Here is an 18748-nt window from a genome sequence, read left to right as displayed (position 1 = left end):
AGCACACCGTATGACATTAGAGAAGTGGCACACACCTGAATTCACCCAAGAACGATTGCGTTCCCTCGACCCCTTTATGCAACTGCGGATGTTACCAGGGCTTCTGCGAAATGAGGAAACAATGCTGTGCCGCTTACGCTTGGGCGTCGCATTCACCAATGCATATACGTTTTTGATTGGAATGACTGATAGCGCCGACTGTAGTGTCTGCGGTGTCGAGGAAACTATAGAACATCTACTGTGCTACTGCCCATCTTTTCAAAACGAAAGACATGACCTCTGCACAGCTCTCAATCAGCTAGATAGAACACCGTTCACCTTGAAGAAGATCTTGGGACCATGGCCTCGTATATCGCAGCTACAAAAGCTCTGCTGCGATATTTGAAAGCCACTGGATTGAGTCAGCGTCTGTGATCCGGACTGAGTGACCGCACGATATACCCAGTAGACTTTCTCTTCTTCTTTTAGTCTTTCCGTCCCCTTTTCCCTTTCCCCTGTGTAGGGTAGCCAACCGGGCTCAGTCCTGGTTAACCTCCCTACCTTTCCTTTATCATTTGCTCTCTCTCTCTTTCTCTCCCCCCCCCCCCAATATTAGAGGAAAAATGCCAATGAGAAAGTTGTAGAGCAACATGAAAAACTCCCGATACAGCTTTCTGTTGCTCAATACATGCTACATAAAAGTGTTTTTCCGAGTGCGAAAGACGCCCGAAAATACACGCAAAATTGCCGGGCGACTCCATGGCCGCTCGAGGCCAGTCGTGCTGCAATAAATTAGTATCTCCAAATGACGGCAAGCAGCATTACCTTGGTTCTGTCCAGCTACGGGGCATTTGCATATGTTTAATGTTTGGCTCAAGTTATGTGGGACACCCTGTATACGTATAGTATATACTTGCTGCTTTCTGGCGCTTCCGCAAAGTTGCATAATTTCAATTCATGCATTATTCCTCTTGACTGCTGTTCGCAGTAATTGAGTTAATGGAATCCGAGTTACTGAAATCTCCTTTTTTTTCTTTTTTTTTGTCCCTTTACTTTTTTTTTTTCTATTCCACTGCCAGTGCTGCATAAGCCTCAGGCACGACTCTCAAGCACGACTGGCAGAAATCCCCGCTTGGCTCACTTCGCTGTTGAGCGCCATAATTTTCGGGAGCTCTGGATGTCAAGCACGCCACTATGGCATTGCCTGGTGTGAAAGACGGCGATGTGAACCCGCAAACCTCGTCACGCCCGGTGATCGTGTGCACTAGCGGTCACCCCATGTACCTCGCACACGAGGTGGGCTGGTCGCTTCTCTTCATTGGTGGTTGTTTTTCCTTGCCGCTCTCAACGCTATTTCAATCGACAGATCGGCGCTGCGTGCCACGCATACTCGAAAAGAGCAAAGAAGCGCAATATTTTGGAGCAGAGGTATTTTTCCGCCATCGTGAGCGGCCGCTTCCTCACACAGCGGGCGTTGTCGCTGGTTCGTAGTTCCTGGTGCCAAAGTGGGCGAGCGCATGCATCGGTTCGACGCCGTTCGGCGAGAGTTGTTTGCTTACACAGCTCGGACGCGATCGAGAGCTTCCCGAGTGGCACGCAGAGCTGGGACGCGGGCGTATGTTGAAGCCTCCACTTACATCGAACACAGTGAGCTCATCTCTGCTGGTCGCGTGGCCCTAAAGTATCCTCACCGACGAGGTCTCGCAGGCAAATCTGAGTGGTGTTATGGCGTCGCTTTGTCCTGACTTGTGAACGGGCTTTGTATACAAAGCACTATAGTCTCGCAGTGTACGTTTTGCGGGAGCGATGCACAGGAACTTACGGTGGGTATTGTTTTGGCGTTCATCGACGGGTGGAGGAGATGCTTATGCGAAGGAGAGAGTCTGCAAACGTAAGCCACTGTGGTCCCATCTGGTTAGGGCCGTTAAGTCATATTCACGTTCTAGCAGGGAGAACATCAGTTACTACTAGAAATGGACATCGATTGAACTTTTTCAACCCGATCAATCGATTCGTTAATCGATTATTCGGATTTGTGGATTTACGAGGGACACCCGAAGTAACGAGTATTGCTTTATTTTTCTCTTCTAATTCGCGTATTTCGTCGAACACTCCCAAACGTTAAAGACCTTCAGAGTACTCTCAGTGAGACGCAACGGACATATGCCCCACATATTTGATGCATTGTTGGAAACGTTTAAAAACTCTTGCCCCCAAACGGAGGCCAGTCAATAATTCCGTCGTTTTCTTCTTTGCCTCCTCCACATCTTGAAAACGCTTTTCTTTAAGGTCTCGTTTCATTTTTGGATATAAGTCGTACAAGGGTCAAGCCACGGGGAGTAGGAAGTGTGGCGTAGCGTTGTCATCTTATTTTGTCAGGGAAGGCAGCACGCTCAGTGCTGTGTGAGGGAGTGAGAAAACTTTGTTTCGAATCAGTACGATTCGCGTCCGTCGAGTTAATGAGCTTGGGCACCTGCCGAGGTTACGGCCAAGAGTTCTTGCCTCTCGGCGGCTTCCTTGGCCCGCTGGACTGCCCACAGTTGGTCTTCTAGGTTTGAGCTGAGCAGCGCGGCCTGCCATCGCGCGCGGAGGCTGTCGATGGAGGCTGCGCTCGCATTGTCTTGTATTAGTTCCTGGCATTCCCATAGCATCTGTTGTAGCGTGGCTCTGGTGCCACACACTTTGCATCTAACTGTTGTGTATATTTCTGGATAAATAGCGTTAGTATCGGGCTCTTGTAGGATTTGGTTTGTGGTTGTCGCCACTGGACAGCTTGCGATCTACTGAGTTGTGGATGGGGTGGAGGATAAGTGCATCTTTGCATCTTGTAGTGGTTGGTGATGTCGCTGAACCTGGTCAATCTGTCTGGCGGGAGTGTTTTGGGGGTGCACAAGCTGCTCGCCCGAATTCCACATGATCGGGGCGTTTTGTTCAAACTGCGCAACGCAACTGGTCGGTCACTTCGACGTAAAAATTATGGTTGGCTGTCTGATCTTGCGATACAACTGTAAAATAAGCAAGCTCTTCGATGTGCATATTTAAAAATTCCCAAGAGGGAACATATGACCTGATGCACACACGTTATTCTTTGACGTCCGCCATTGCAAAACCGATGAAGACGGCGACAGAGTGAAATTTGTAGCTCGCACGATAGACAAGGACGCATAGAAGGTGGACACATGAGAGTGCATCGACAGGCTGAGGAGATGCTTATGCGAAGGAGGGAGTGTGCAAACGTAAGCCACTGTGTGTACCATCTGGCTAAAGCAGGTAAGCCATATTCACGTTCTAGCACTGAGGACATCAGTTACTATACTAGAAATGGACATCGATTGAACTCGTGTGGCCACCTTCTCTGCGTCCTTGTCTATTGTGCGCGCTACAAATTTCACCATAAGTACTTACCAACTCGCCCAACTATCAGTTCTACGTCGACAGAGGCTCAGAAATAAAGCAATGCATTGAGTTGGCGAGACTTAACACAATGACGCTGAACCAGATGCATGGCCAATTGATGGAGACGATAATTTTGTACACATGCCTAGTGGCACGCCAATACTAACTTCCCTTTCGCCTCAGTAAAAAAATTCTATTTATTTTTGGATCCACCCTCCTACGTACGTACGTATATGCACGTGCGGGAGCATAACAACTCTAACGGGATAAATTTTATGCATAAACTTCGAATAACAAACAAACCGTGCCATTTGAATCGACATTTGTCTTTGATGGCCTACCAGCGACATTTTGCTTGAATGGGCATATTATTATTATTTGGTTTGAAAGCTTATGTACATACAATGGACAACATATTAGACGCAATCAAATGTCCAGCAGCAGTGAGGATATTTACTTGGCCATTTCTGCACCGCTGAAAGGTACCGCTGGCTTGAAGTATCGCGCGCGTGGGTGGCTTTTCTCATAAGATGCACGCGTGCGGCGTCTTTATTGTCGAAGCATGTAGCTCAATATGTCCTTCCCACCCTTGCTGTTGAGCAAGCGAAGCGGTGACGTCGCTGCCGACGCTTGTCAGGTTTTTTTCACGTGAACTCGAACGATTAACCGCGATTGAAGGAATAATTGATTAATCGGAAGGTTAATCAATCAATGATCTAGCTACAGTTACTATGGTCCTCTCTGGCCACCCCTGGCCCTTACGCCAAAAAAGAAAAAAAAACATATGTAGTCATCATCGTATAGTTACTACATATGCCACGGCTCTCCAACTTTGAACCGCCAGTAATGTTCTTGCTGCAGTGGTAAATACTTCTCCCTGAACCTCTGGCACATAATGGGTGCGTCTTCCGTTTACAATTATAGAGCAGGTTTCTGCCATGCCCGGCTGTACGATCTCCTATATTCTCGAACTAGCCAAACAGCGCAAGACACAAGCTCAAATGATCGTGCTTCGATAAACGTAAAAAAGGTGACGCAATATGTGATGAATGTGACTCGCCTCTCTCTACCCACCGATGTCTCGAGAACAGAACATAGATTGAGCTAGATGGTTAAACATGTTATTATAGGGATGATGGCAAAAAAGGTCGAAGGAAGACGAGCCTGGCAAAGCAGGTAAAGAAGGACAAAAGACCTACCTTTTTCCCGTCCAGCTTTTGCGCCGTAATCCTTAAAATCTGTAATCCGTAATAACAATGATAAATACATACATCGTCTCTAGAATCGCCTCCAATGTTCCGAGTCTAGGGTCGAGAAGGCGCCGCCTGGGAGGAGGAGGAAGTTCTGAGGCATGCTTCTCTTAAAGGGGCTTCACCTGCTCTGACATAGCGCCTCTTGCTCTCTACAAGCTCCCTTTCTCATGTTTCTCGACCGTTCTAGACGCGTATGCAATATTGTGTAGCTGTTGCGTGAAGGTAATGCTGTCGCTGTCACTGTGGCGCATTTTTGAACATGACTGTTGCTGTTCGCGTTTCCTTTGAGTTTGCGAGACGTGTGTCGCATGAGTATCCAAGGCGGGAGTCAACCGCCCCCAGGAACTTCGATCGATGGTTTGAAACATTGCGACGACTCTCGATCATGTTACAACAACGTGCAACGCTCTCTCGTGACTATCTCCTTCTTGGCCTCGAATGACCGAAAGACAGTATTAACCCAGGGGTGAATCTCAGCATGGCTGCCATTGGCTGTTTTAATGCAGACGCTCTTTCGACGCTAGCGCCAAGGTCCCCTTCAATTACGGCCCTAGCAAGAGGGCGATACTTTAGCAAAATGGCGGCACACACGATTGTTTACGTTGTCATGGCAACAGGAACAGCTGCCGCGCGGCGCCTCCTCACCCTAGTGCTTTTTGTTTTTTCTTTTTTTCTATTATGCCAATCCGCTCAGCTTCCTTTCCACCCTCCCCCATGCCCCATGCACCGTTTACTTTTGCTTTCTTCTTGCCTGTCTGTGGCACGTATTTCTTTTTTATCGCGCGCGAGCGCTGCGCCGCGCATTGGCATAGTTTGTGAACTGGCGCGTGGTGTGCCGTGGGTTCTTTATGTGTTTGCACACACGCAGTCTTGTCCATACTTTGATTATGCCAGCGTCTGCCAGAACATAAATACTTCGTTTCTGAAAACAAAGATTTTCGTATAACTTGGTATGATAGACGCTCAGAAAATGAACAAAAGTGAAAGATGCATGACATTTACATGACTATAAACAACACGAAAGTTCACAGACAGTAAAAAAAAAAAAAAAACTAATGAAAACGCGAAGACCGTTTTCTGTGCACACATGTATAAAAAAAGCGATTTTTACATAATGCCATAAAGACCAATGTGTAGAAGAGCTTCTGATATACGCACTGAGATATTGCACAAAACTGGATGACGTGTACGACATAGTCATGAGGACAACTAAAGAAAGCGAAAATTCACTCGCAGTGGCAAAAACAATAATACGAAAAATGTCTAAAAAATAGAATAAAAAGCAAAGATTGTTTTATTGACAGCTGTACCAAAAAAACAGGAACTTAGTTATATACCTGCACAAAAATATACCAAATGTGTGACGTGTTCATTACTGCTAAACAAAATGAAAGAGCAGACACGACAGAACAAAAATAACATTGTACTAAAAACGGAAATGCAGATTATCAAATTATTTTGCACTTGGCCACAACTTGAGTAACGGTGGCAAGGGGGAGCAGAAAGTAGTCAGCTTTTACAGCAGGACACAGAAAAACATTCGCAGAAAGGCCTATTCCTCAATCAAAGACCAGGTGAAATAAGCCAACAACACGACTTTTCTTTCACCACGAATGCAATGTCAGCAGTCAAATTATCTCACTTTAGGCGCCAAGTCATACCTCGTGTACTGGGCCCTCCTTTGGGTAATAAACACGAACTGCAAGAATCTGCATATAAGAGACTTGCAGTGCTCACGCTTTGCTTTCCAAAAAAAAGAAAGCGTATCATGCCTGCACACGAATTTCGTTCGCGCGGTTTTCCCCATCGGCAATTACTGAGACAATACATAAACACGAACAGTAATTTTTCAGCTGTTAGTACGTTTGTAGAACAGTGATACCAAGAAAAAGCACTGAGGGCAGAATGGAAAGTTGGGCGAGTTACTGAAGTTGCAGAATGGGACTTGGCATAGAAAAACACAAGTGATGTACCAGGTGACAATGCGGAGGAACATCTATTCGTCAGCTTCCTCTACTGGTAAAAGCAAAGTTCAGCACAATCAAGGCGCAACGACGTCCGGAGACATATGGAACACACACATGCATAGGGCCGCGTTCGTGTACATGCGCCTTCTGTCCTTGGGTCTGCGCGCTGACCTGTTGTCTTTAGACATCCGGAAGAACCTTACAGGGCTTGCTTTTGAGGTATTCGTGCACCACTGCACGATGCACGAGCGGTGCGAGTCGTGAAACAGTTGGAACATCGCGGAGCACAAACACAAAGCTATCGAGGACCACGAAATTGACGAAACTGCCTGACGGAAGTCGCAGAAAATCCGACGTCGGCGGCCCGCGTCGGCATCTGGCTTCGTTTCGGTAAAAAGATTTTCGCACCACGCATACCCAGGCTCTTTATTCAAATAATTGAATTTCTCAAGCTCAAATACGTGGAAAAATCGTAAACTATGACTTACACACAACATGCAGACAGGATAACTCTCGCATTGTAATTTGGCTATACGAGAAAACACAATTCTGTTACGCAAAAACGCAAAGACACCACTTTTCCAGCTTTTATACCATTCACAGCCCGCCGCAGCGTCCTCCATTTGCGCGTGCCGGCGCGCGGCTGTCTTGGGGGCGACGGAGCGGCGCGCCAGGTTCCTTACAATACCTCCTGCTGGCGCTCGCCTCCGCCGTATTGCTGCCCACGCAAGAGGCCGCGTTTCTACCACAAAGCCCGCCTTCGTGCATAGCGTTTGCGACCAGCGTTTCCCGGTAAACATTACGGCTACATACGCTTTAGTTGTTGGGAAGCGTGAGAAGCAGTCAGGGATCTTTGAATGCTACCGCTTTCCACTCTTGAAAGCGGTAGCTTTCATAATTTCAATAAATTTTTATTTTCCCGGTTGCGTGTTCCTTCCTCCGGAATCAAGCGTGCAGACATCATTTTCTTTATTTCCCCCCAGTTTTCTAATGAAATTATCTAAGCTGGACTGTCGACTATGAGATTCATTTGATCTCTTTTCCTTTGTTTTCTCTAAATTTAGAAATTTTACGTCTCCGATAGCGTGTTGTCGGTGTTTGGTGCACTTTCTGCATTTTGATTTTTCGGTATGTCTGGAGGCTAAGTTCATCCAAGTAGTTTTTGCAGCTTTGTGAGTTATGCTCTTTCTGTAGCGCTGTGTTTCCTGCTGACTGCTCTAGGCATTTGACAAGCGCCAGCTTATTCCGCCCTTTTTCCAGTCCCCCAGTGGACATGCTGGAGTTTGCTGGAGTATTCGCGTGCTGCATCGCGTTGTTTACGCACTCTTTCTGCTGTTTTTCACGCTTTCTTTTTTTATTTAATAAAGTGTCAAGCTTCTGTCATCTTTAATTCCATATATTCGCTTACCCCAGTAAGAAGTAGCCAGCCAGTTTCACGCTGGCTAAACTCCTTCTATTTTCCACCTCCTCCTGTCTTCTGGCTTTCCTCTTTTTAATGTTTGAGATTACTCTGCCTATATATTATTATTATTATTATTATTATTATTATTATTATTATTATTATTATTATTATTATTATTATTATTATTATTATTGACACGATCTTCCTTTCCTGTGTACTTCCTGTATCCCCTCCTGTTTGAGCAGGCGGGCGTTGTGCCCCTTCCGGAAGCGGTTGCCAGCTTGTCTCTCAGCCGTTTGTATTGAGACAGCATGCAACTAAGAGATCTAAAATGGCTTTGCTGCGTCCGTCCGGCAGTCTTCATTTTCCTGATGATGTCATTTACATGCAGAACAAACAAATGGCACAGAATGCTTCCTTGCGGATGACCTGAAGTAAGTGGTTTTATTGCAAATAAGTAACCATTGACCTGAGCTACGGTGTAAGAAAGATAATTTAGACATCGACACTCTGCCCCACGACCCGCACAGATGCTGTTCGTCGCGCTCCTCGTACATTCCTTTATGCAAAGGCACGCGCGGCGCCACAACAAGGGCTCCCACCAAGCCACGGTATCCTTCCGTGCCGGGACATTTAGTTGCAATTATTTATTCCAGCTGTAGTCGTCGCCAGGTTATCTCGCACTACTTCGTGTTATAGTGTGTCTTCATATACCATACATAAGAAGCCAACAAACACTGACACCAAGCACAACATAGGGGAAATTACTTGTGCTTATTCAATGAAATAAAGGAAACTTTCTTTATTTCATTTAATACGCACAAGTAATTTCCCCTATGTTGTCCTTGGTGTCAGTGCTTGTTGGCTTCTTATGATATGACTAATAAAAATCGGGCCCCTCGGTTAACCCCCTTTCTTCTCGTTCATATACCATACAGTTATTTAAAAGTCACCTGGGGCAGATAGAACAGCTCTTGCCCTTAAATTGAATTACTCGATTAGGTGGACATTACCTTCACGAGAAATCTTATGCGTAATCGATGAATTAAAAAAAAGCACCTAACTATAGGTTTCGAACTAATTAAATTACGGCACATATTGTAATTTACTAATTATAGCGTACACTTGTTCGTAAATATATAACCTTATGACCTTTCATGCGTTCATTCAGGTCGAATGCTAGAACGTTTACCGTTTATTGCCCAGTTTCTTATATTGTGGTCTTCTCCGCATCTATCGCAACAAATTTGGTAGAACCTTATGTAAGTCTGCCAACACAAAATACAACTGAGGGGAACGACGCCAAGACAAAAGAAGGCAGCAGTTCAAATATTGACGAAGAGAGAAAGATTAATGCGGCGGTGAACTGGCCGCCTAGGATTTCCAATTAACTGGGGTGAAGAAACGTCACTAACGTGGTGGCGCCTCTGTGGCTATCTCTCTCTCGGTATCTCGTGCAGGCGAGGATTTTTTTGCCTTGTATGTCGCTACACAAATCTTGCGCCTAAAACTGAAAGCTCCCGTGTTAAATGAACGTTCCTTGCCATGGCCTTCGGTAGCCGGTATTCAGGTAATGAAAACGATCGTGACCATACCAATTACCTAGTTTCGCTCGTCTTTTACTGATATAAAGGGCAAGCGAGGCTAATTGGGCATGGTTACAGATGTAATCACATGCTGCTGCTTGACGCAAGCCGCCTCTAGGTCTGAAGGCCGTACATAAATGGCAAGACAGAAAGCGCGACAACTCACGGCAACCCCCCTAACAACTTGGTTGCCTTGGCCGCGCCGGACGTTACGAAAGCGAAACCAACAGCGCAGAGTAGTCGTTCTTCGGAGTGCCGTCAGGCGCGCCCGTGTGCTCCTTTCACCGGCTGTTTGCTTTGACGTTCAATAGGTGGCGCGAGCAGCGCGCGGAGGCAGAGCGGGCCACTTGAACAGCTTGAACTTCTGCGCTTGGCGGCTTCAGCGAAGCCACGCCGCCGTGCGCTACGTACTTACAGCATTCGAGCAACGGGCTCGTCGCGTGCAGTCGTGTCGGCGTCTTTCGTCGCGGCGGCACAGCCTTCGATCAGCTGGCCCGTCTGCGTACTGTGCGCGCCGTTTGTTTTAGCCGTGCGTTTACTTTGTGCAAGACCACGTTGAAAACCTTTGGCTGCGCCGGTCACCGCCTCTACGAAATTGTGGCAGTCGTCGTGGTGGTTGCCGTGTCGCACTCTCGCGCTTCCACCGTGAGCAACAGCTGTCTCTCACGTGCGGACTGGATTGTTGTCCGCTGCTTTCGAGCGGCGACTGCAAGGAGCAGCTGCCGCCGGCGTCTCGGCCTGCCTTGTGTGAGTACACGTCTCGTGGGGAGAGTGTCGAAAATCAACCTGTGGATGGAATAGCGGAAGAGCAGAACTGATATATAGCTGGTGTTATCTATTGACGGCGCTTGTAAGATTATTACAGCTGCCGCTCACTTGGCGGCTACAGAAGTGAATCTTTCTCGGTCAAACTCGCATTGTCTATTGGCGTGTCCTATCAGCAATGTTTGTTTCAACGAAGTCTTTGCTACAATGCATGGAAGCAAATTCGCACAACTGAGCATCTAATATTTTGTTAGGTTCACGATTACCATGGCGAACGTTTATCACTAATCAACAGACTGCAAGCCCGAGCGTGTATCTATTTATGACTTGCAACAATTGAAATATTTGCTGTTCCATGAACTGAGTGCTCGCTTAAAGAGCGATCGAAGCCATTAAGGCACGAGGTAACTTACACAAGAAAGCTGTTGTTTTAAATCTGTATGGCTGGTACTTTCCATTAATTCCAAATTTCGCGTACATAGAAGATGCATATGTATATATATATATATATATATATATATATATATATATATATATATATATATATATATATATATATACACACACACACACTTTTTGCCCTCAAGTTGTTCTTCGACGATCATTACGGTTATTACAGCTATAAAATGTTCGACGGTTCTGACTGACGTGCATTAGCGTAATTTTCTTTCTTATTATTTGTTGTCGCTCAGAATAAAAGAACTATATTCTATATTGTCAGGTTTGGTACGGTTGGTGCATCTTCTATATTTTTTTCACAGTCACATAGACATGTATTCACCTTCATGGCTCCCAACAACGAGTACCAGTTTTCACACTTGTGCTTGCAGCGCTGTTGATTTTTGGAAGTTTATCTAGGCCTCAAATCTCTTCAGGGGACAAGAAACACCGCTGTGAGCAGAAAACCATTCAACACAAGAACGCCGAACGATTCATCCATGGGGTATCTGTGCTGTCCATTAATAACATAGCGTGAAATGAAAACTGCTTATGTCATGTTAGTTGCTCTCCGAGTGTTCTGTACAACAATGAGTATGCATTAAGGGATTTACTGAAACTGTATTAGTCAACGAAGAAACCGAATGCAAAAAATAGGAAACAGAGAAGGGACAGTACTGCAGGCACTCACTATACAACTGGTTTATTGGAAGGACGCATAACATGAATATATACGCATTTGAAGATATATAGACATGCTCATAAGACACCGCATTAATAAATAACTACATAAAAAAAACACCCCACCGTGCGTGGCTTATAAAGTCTGACCATCAGTAACCAGTTGCAATAAACCAGTTGGCAGTCAGTGCCCGTACTGTCCCTTCTCTGCTTTGTCTGCATATATTTCGTGCGTGATTTACTTATCTCAATTAAGTGCCAGCTTTTTCAAGAATGTACGCTTCTAACTGCATCAGTGTTTTATCCTCCGTTACTTCAACAACAGAAACAGGCTATGAAATGCGCGGCCGCAGGTGGCTTCGCATACTAAGGCCATCTGAGAAGTTTAGCACACACTGGTTTAGTCGGGGGGTGTGGAATAGACTTGCACAGAAAATCCACACTGTAAGTCACATCGAATCTTCCGCAATTAGCAGCTATGAAAAGTTGACCTGGTTAGCAGAGTCGCTGTTAACGGAGAAACAGAGTTGCAGAAAAAATAATGAAATTCTGGGGTTTTACGTGCCAAAACCACAATCTGATTATGAGGCATGCCGTAGTGGGGAACCCCGGATTAATTTTGACGTCCTGGGGTTCTTTAACGTGCACCCAAGGCATGGTACGCAGGCGTTGTTACATTTCGTCGCCATCGAAAAGCGGCCGCTGGGGCCGGGATTTGATCCTGCGACCCGTGATTAGCAGCGCAACGGCAAAGCCACTGAGCAACCGCGACGGGTGAGTTGCACAAAGATATTGTCCATATTGAGAAACATATAACAGGTGCTTATGGACTTACTATATATGTTAAGTGGTTGCGAAATCCATGTCGAAAGCAGCGATAAATAGCTATAACGACTATGCGTAGGCAATATAATAGCAAGGCTATACTACTACGGCTACATGGGGAGATATAGACACGAATAAAGGAATGTATGCAGGTTAACCAGCGTAATACCCAGGTTTATTACCCTTTTCGGTTTAAAGGGGACACGGGATTCAAAATAATAAAAATAAAATGGGGAGCCACGCCGGCGTAGCAGTCACAACCTGTTTTTGCACAGCGGAGCAAGGTTTTAAAGCCTGACGTGTAAGCAAGTGCAAGGAACTTAAAGCTAGATGATGAAACATTGCAATCACAAAATGTGCTGCTCTGGATTACTAGGATTCGTGCATGACTGTACATATGCGTGTCTCTGCGTCAGGCATGTACCCAAGGAGGGGGGGGGGGGGGGGCGCCCTCTTTCCGAAATTAACATCTTTTTATTTATAAGGAAGTAGAGAAAACGCCGCCAGAACTGGAAAATGATTCTGTGTGTTTTCAATGATGCTTCTACAGTTGTCAGTCGAGCCGCCTGACGAAGACTTATCTGCTGTGCTTATGTGGGTGTTTTTCTAACCTTCCGCAGTGGGTGCAGCACGTCTAGAACCGCAGCGTCCTACGCGGTTGTACGGGACTGGCGGCTACGCATCGTCGCGCAACTTCCCAAATAACAATACGAGTCGGTTTCGGCACTTAAGTTGGTAGAGCAGTAAACGATGGATCAAAAAGGACCTGTAATTGTACCGCAAATATATATTTCTCTTCAATTCTTCCAGAGCTAATTCAGAAAAACGCAACTAGAAATGTTTATTTTACGCTTTGGCTTGTTTACTTGTTCTTGGCAGTGTTCTTCCTGCGCTTCTTTCCTGCGCGAGTCCATGTCATTTGGTTCTTTGTTTGCCAAGTAAAGGAGAGGTGTATCTTTAGATTAGATTATGGGGTTTTACGTGCTGAAACCACTTTCTTATTATGAGGCACGCCGTGGAAGACTGGAAATTTTGACCACCTGCGGTTCGTTAACGTGCACATAAATCTAAGTACACGGGTGTTTTTACATTTCGCCCCCATCGAAATGCGGCCGCCGCGGCCGGGATTCGATCCCGCGACCTCGTGCTCAGCAGCCCAACACCGTAGCCGCTGAGCAACCACAGCGGGTGAGGTGTATCTGACCGGCGCGTACCTGTGAGATACACCTTATTTAATTTCTCTTTTGCGGGTTTACGCGTCTTTATGGCGGACGTACTAGTAAAGATACACCCCCCCCCCCCCCCTCATTTGCATAGAAAAGTTACCTTGTGTTGCCCCCCCCTCCCGAAAGAATATCCTGGGTACGTGCCTGCTCTGCGTCCATGTATAGACCTGTGCAATTCCGTCTGACCTGTGTCTTCTAGTAGGGACCATAGCAGTGTGTTTTAGCGTAACAATCAGCCAGGAAAATTTAACGTATACATATATCCGATCAAGCTTGACTGAGACAATTCGCGCTTGCCCTTTAGACCGTGAGAACCTGCAGAACAGACGCGTCGAACACGCGGCTAGCTCAAGCGGCATTTATCCCGAGCACAAGGGGCGTGTACTCTGCAAGCGGACCTCATCGCGAGGTTTGAAGACAGTTATGTGCGTTGCCTAAAGGTAACGCTGCAGAGGTATGAGCCCTTACTGCCACAGCAGTAAGGGCTCATTCACACCGGCGATCGAGCAGCGAGCTACTGACCCAAAACAGTCGCTTTTCGACCAAAGCGACCATTTGCTGCCTTACGACCGGTCGCTCTGCGACCAGCTTGGTCTGGCGTTTGTGTTGCAGTGTTCCAGTGGCAGGCTCTCTCGCTGCACAATTCGAACTGGCGAGCTCCTAGATGGAGATTTTGAATATTGGGCTTTAGATAAGTTATTTAATTCACTATTAGGTGGATAACCTATGCATCTTAATTTGTGCAACGGAAAGTGGATGGCAGAGCGGCATCTATACTTAGCGTTGGTTTTTTGCCACCGTTTAGTACGTCTAAAGCCGGCCAGACGTTTGGACCTGACTTTCATCATGGCTTGACTTCTGGGTTTTTATGTGCCTAAACCACGATTTGATTATGAGGCACACTGTAGTGGGGACTCCAGATTAACTTTGACCACCAAGGTATATTTAACGTGCCCCCGATGCACGGGACCGCGGGCGTTTTTACATTTCGCCCCCATCGAAATACGGCCGCCGCGGCCAGGATTTGATCTAGCGACCTCGTGCTTAGCTAGCAGCGCAACGCCATAGCCGCTAAGCCACCGCGGCGAGTATTCATCATGGCTAACCCGCAGCGTGGCAAAAACACTGCATTCACAAGAACTGCTCTGAAAAACTAAACTGCCGCAAGGGGCGTGCAGGCTGTGTACCGGCCTCTGCTCCCTAAAAGAGCCAACGGGCAGCCGAATCATGGTCGATAGACGAGAAATTCAGGATGACAATCAAGAATCTCGGAGCGAATGAAAAGCTGGGTAATTGCGCCACCTAATTCCACCCTGAGCCAAAGGCTACGGGGAGTGTGTCAGTGTCTGAAAACTCACCGAAATTTTACAATCCCCGTTTAAACACCCTCCTAGTAAAACAAAACTGTTTACGGGCAGGCTCAAAGCGCGCGCCGACATGAATTCCGAGATGCGGCACTCCATGCGCGCTAATGACTGTTTACAAAAGCCAACGTTCAACTTGGACTAGCGAAATTGCGGTGTAGAATACAGTGAGCGTAAAATTAGCCTTTATGCAGCCGCTATTTTACGTGGACTTTATTATTCTTGTTTTCATATTACTTTATTATCGTTACGTGGTTGTCACGTATATGGAAATCGTCCTTTAAAGCTCACGAGGAGTATTCAGCTGAGAACACTCGGAAAAGGTATTGGATCAGCCATCGAGAAAGCAAAATCAAGCGGCGACGCGTTGTTGTATAGTAAATTGGCAATACTATGGATGAGTTTTATTATTTATGAAAGAGCGGCTCCGAAGATGATGCGCAGAAACTGCGGTCGATGTTAGAAAGTGGCTTGGACATTTTCCCCGAGTAGAAACCCTTGGATGGCATCCAGCGGACAACGAGTCGGTCACTTGTCCTTGAGTTAGATTCGTCGCTCGTGACCAGGCTGTATTCTTCAGATGTCGTTGCACCTGCATGAAAATAGCGAAGGTACACTGTTCGCGAGTACTGGTTTCGCGACGCTCCGTGACTGAAAGTTGGCTTTGTTGGACAGTTATGACTTCGTTCTACTTTTCGTCCACTCACGTGCTACTGACGCTTTCTTCTCTCCGCCTGCACGCATCGGCTGGTCCAAGGGCGAAGACGAAAGAGCTTTGCTTATATATCCATCGCTCACGGCCAGAGAAGTGGGGCAATACGAGCGCGTCGTTGACACGTCAGTGGTCCCGCCAACAAAGACGGGTTCTGTTCTCCCCGAAAGCGCCTAAGGCTCTCTGTTTTGCGTGGTTTAGTTCGAGTGGTGCGTGATGTCAGCCAATGGCGCCAGAAATGTTTCCTTATCCTTCTGACGTGCCTTATGCGTTAGTCACGGCACACGGTATGCGCGCTCGTGCTCTGGTGTAGCTGTTCTCGCAACGCCTCATTCACAAGGCTGCCGGTGAGCAGCATGTGACCGGAAACGGCATCCACGGGGACTTGCTGTCGGCGTATATCAGGCAACATTTATTTATTTATTTAAAATACTTTACAGGCCCTACGGGGGCATTGTGTAAGGGGGTTACAAAATCAAGGGAAAAAATAAAAAAAATATCAGAAATCAAAATGATCGCTTCGTTCTCCTACTGTTTGAATCGATTTGTATTTAATTAACGCCCACAATCAAATTTCTTATTCGTATCTGGTCATGTGCAATTATTCCGAGACATGTCGAGTGCGGTAGCATAGACGGCGGTTACAGTCCACTAATGGCCGCCAAGTACGAAACCGACTTGTCCATCAGGACGTTTACCTAGATCCGGCAGAAGGCGGTGTTGGAATCGCACCGCTGGCACGAGTTTGTTGGGGTCTCGGTGCTGACGCCCGTTCTTGCCAATGGGTCGCAAGCCCCAAGGGTAGCGTTGGCCTGGCGGCCTGGGGCACTGGAAGCATCCGAAGGTCCCGGCAAAGCAAGAGAAGACTGGTAACAGAACAACTTGTTTATTCTAACATAGCAAAAGAGCGGCCGGTCAGTTCGACCGAAGTGGAGAGACGGGAGAGCACGTAACTCAACAGTAAAAATCGGATCCTCCCTCCTGGCGTCCGGGGGCAGCTGCTCTTATACCCTCGGCGTCGCGGTCCAAAAGAGAAGGTCGTGGGATGAAGGTCACGGGATGAAGGTCACGGGACGGCGGAGCATGACCCCACGACGGCGCGAACTGTCGAGCCGAGAGACCTGCTGAACCGAGTGTAGTGACGCATTGCCAACCTTCACTTGGGGAACTCCGCTCCCCTGATGCCGCGCTTTGACAAGCGTGGGCACACACACACGCACACACACGAAGACACGTGGCACTGAAACACGCCTGGACACGCTTGGCGGGTAGGCGTTGCGGCGGCGTCGGACGGGCCAAAATGTCCGCCGCTTTGAACAAAGCCCCGGCGTCCGTTGCATCCGCGCCGGCATTACCGCGCGTTGTAGGCGAAACGTAACAGACCGCCCCGCCGGGGGAAGGAGATCCCGAAGGTCAGGGGACTGCATCCGCTGTCCGGAGGGATGTCGCTCGATGATGCTCATAACCGAAGTTGGGCGTCCTTGGGCGTTTCTTGAGCGCAGCGCACAGAGAAGGCCTCGTTCTCACGTTCAGGTGCACACAGGACACTGCAAAGTGACTTCGGGAGAGTTGACATTTTTGTTCTCGTTTCCGGCAAGCGTTAGAACCACGCCAAAAGTCAACCGCTCAGTCAGCAAGCACGGCACAACCCTCACTAAGCCCTGCCAGGCTCTTCCCCCTTTTATACTGCTGCCTAGTTCCTTACAGTAGTTTAGCAGCACTCAGAACGCGTCCACAAATCGGAAAAATTGCACTAAAAAGCACATCATCACTTTGAAACACTACACAAAAGCAATAGGTTAAAAATCCTGCCTCAGGAAGAAAAACATCAGTAACAAGCAATTTTGAGGCTGATTCCCACGTTAGGGGCTTCGACTTAAGCCATCGGCGTTACCGTTGAGACTCCCCTTCTTGTAACGCACCTCAAAGGAATATTGTTGCAAAGCGAGGCTCCAGCGCAGGAGGCGGCCATTTTTGGGAGAGATGGTCTGCAGCCATTGGAGAGGGCAGTGATCCGTCTCAATGATAAACCTCGAGCCAGCTAGGTAACATGACAATTTCTGAACGGCCCACACGATACACGCACACTCTTTCTCGGTGGCGCTATACGCCTGCTCACGACTCGTCAGCTTACGACTAGCATACAGGACGGGGTGTTCTACTTCTCCATTTTCCCGTTGGCACAGTACAACGCCCATGCCTCGCTCACTAGCATCACACTGAACAACGAACCCTTTTGTGTAGTCGGGCGATCGTAGCACACGCTGGCTTGTTAGGGCGCTCTTTAGGGCGCTAAAAGCTCTTTCCTTCGTCTCATCCCAGACGACTGTTTGCGGCTCTGTCTTTCTTAGAGCATCCGTCAAGGGAGCCGCGATATCAGAGTACCTGGGGATGTACCTCTGATAGTAGCCGGCGACACCTAAGAACGACCGAATATCGGTCTTCGTACGCGGTTGCGGGAAGTCTCGCACAGCGGCCACCTTTATTTCAGAGGGGCGGCGACGACCCCGACCAATCACGTGTCCGAGGTAGACAACCTCGGCCTGTGCTAACTGGCACTTGGGAGCCTTGACTGTCAAGCCCGCATCGCGCAGGCGGGTTAGCACTGCCCGCAAGTGCGCCACATGCTCAGGCCAGGATGCGGAGAATATCGCTACGTCGTCTAGATACGGTAAAGCGAATTCTTGCTGTCCCCGCAACATTTTATCCATGAGGCTTGAAAAGCAGTATGGCGCGTTCTTCAAACCAAAACTCAAAACTTTAGGACGGAATGTCCCCATTGGTGAAATGAACGCCGCATACCTACTAGCCTCTTCTGTAAGTGGAACCTGCCAATAACCCCTGACAAGATCTAGGGTGGAAATAAACTGAGCGCTACTCACTCTCTCAAGGCGCTCCTCGATGTTAGGGATCGGATAAATTTGATCCTTAGTGATGGAATTAAGCCTGCGGTAGTCGACGCAAGGACGAGGTTCCTTGCCCGGTACCTCAACTAAAATCAAAGGGGAGGTATAATCACTCTCACCCGCTTCAATAACACCGAGCTGTAGCATTTTCTTTACCTCAGCCTCCATAATATCGCTCTGGCGGGGTGACACCCGGTACGCCTTGGATCGTACTGGCTCTGGGGAGGTAAGTTCTATGTCATGAGTAA

The 18748-nt window shown here is 47.5% G+C and overlaps 1 protein-coding gene across 2 annotated transcripts in view; it reads left to right on the top strand.

Moving 5' to 3' along the window:
- The window catches only part of LOC126548063 (breast cancer anti-estrogen resistance protein 3 homolog), a 249730-nt gene that overhangs the window by 54829 nt on the left and 176153 nt on the right, over positions 1-18748 (top strand). The window contains exon 1 of one of the 2 annotated variants that reach the window (XM_050196145.3): positions 9997-10330. The exons of the other annotated variant lie outside the window; for it this stretch is intronic. The gene's annotated coding sequence lies outside the window, so the exon portion shown is untranslated. Of the gene's footprint in view, positions 1-9996; positions 10331-18748 lie in introns of those variants that run through there. 2 annotated transcript variants of the gene reach the window in all.

This window comes from Dermacentor andersoni, chromosome 1 (genome assembly GCF_023375885.2).
Source record: "Dermacentor andersoni chromosome 1, qqDerAnde1_hic_scaffold, whole genome shotgun sequence".
NCBI lineage: Eukaryota > Metazoa > Arthropoda > Arachnida > Ixodida > Ixodidae > Dermacentor > Dermacentor andersoni.
Note: the sequence above shows the minus strand (reverse complement) of the source record. Positions and strands in the feature narration are given on the sequence as shown.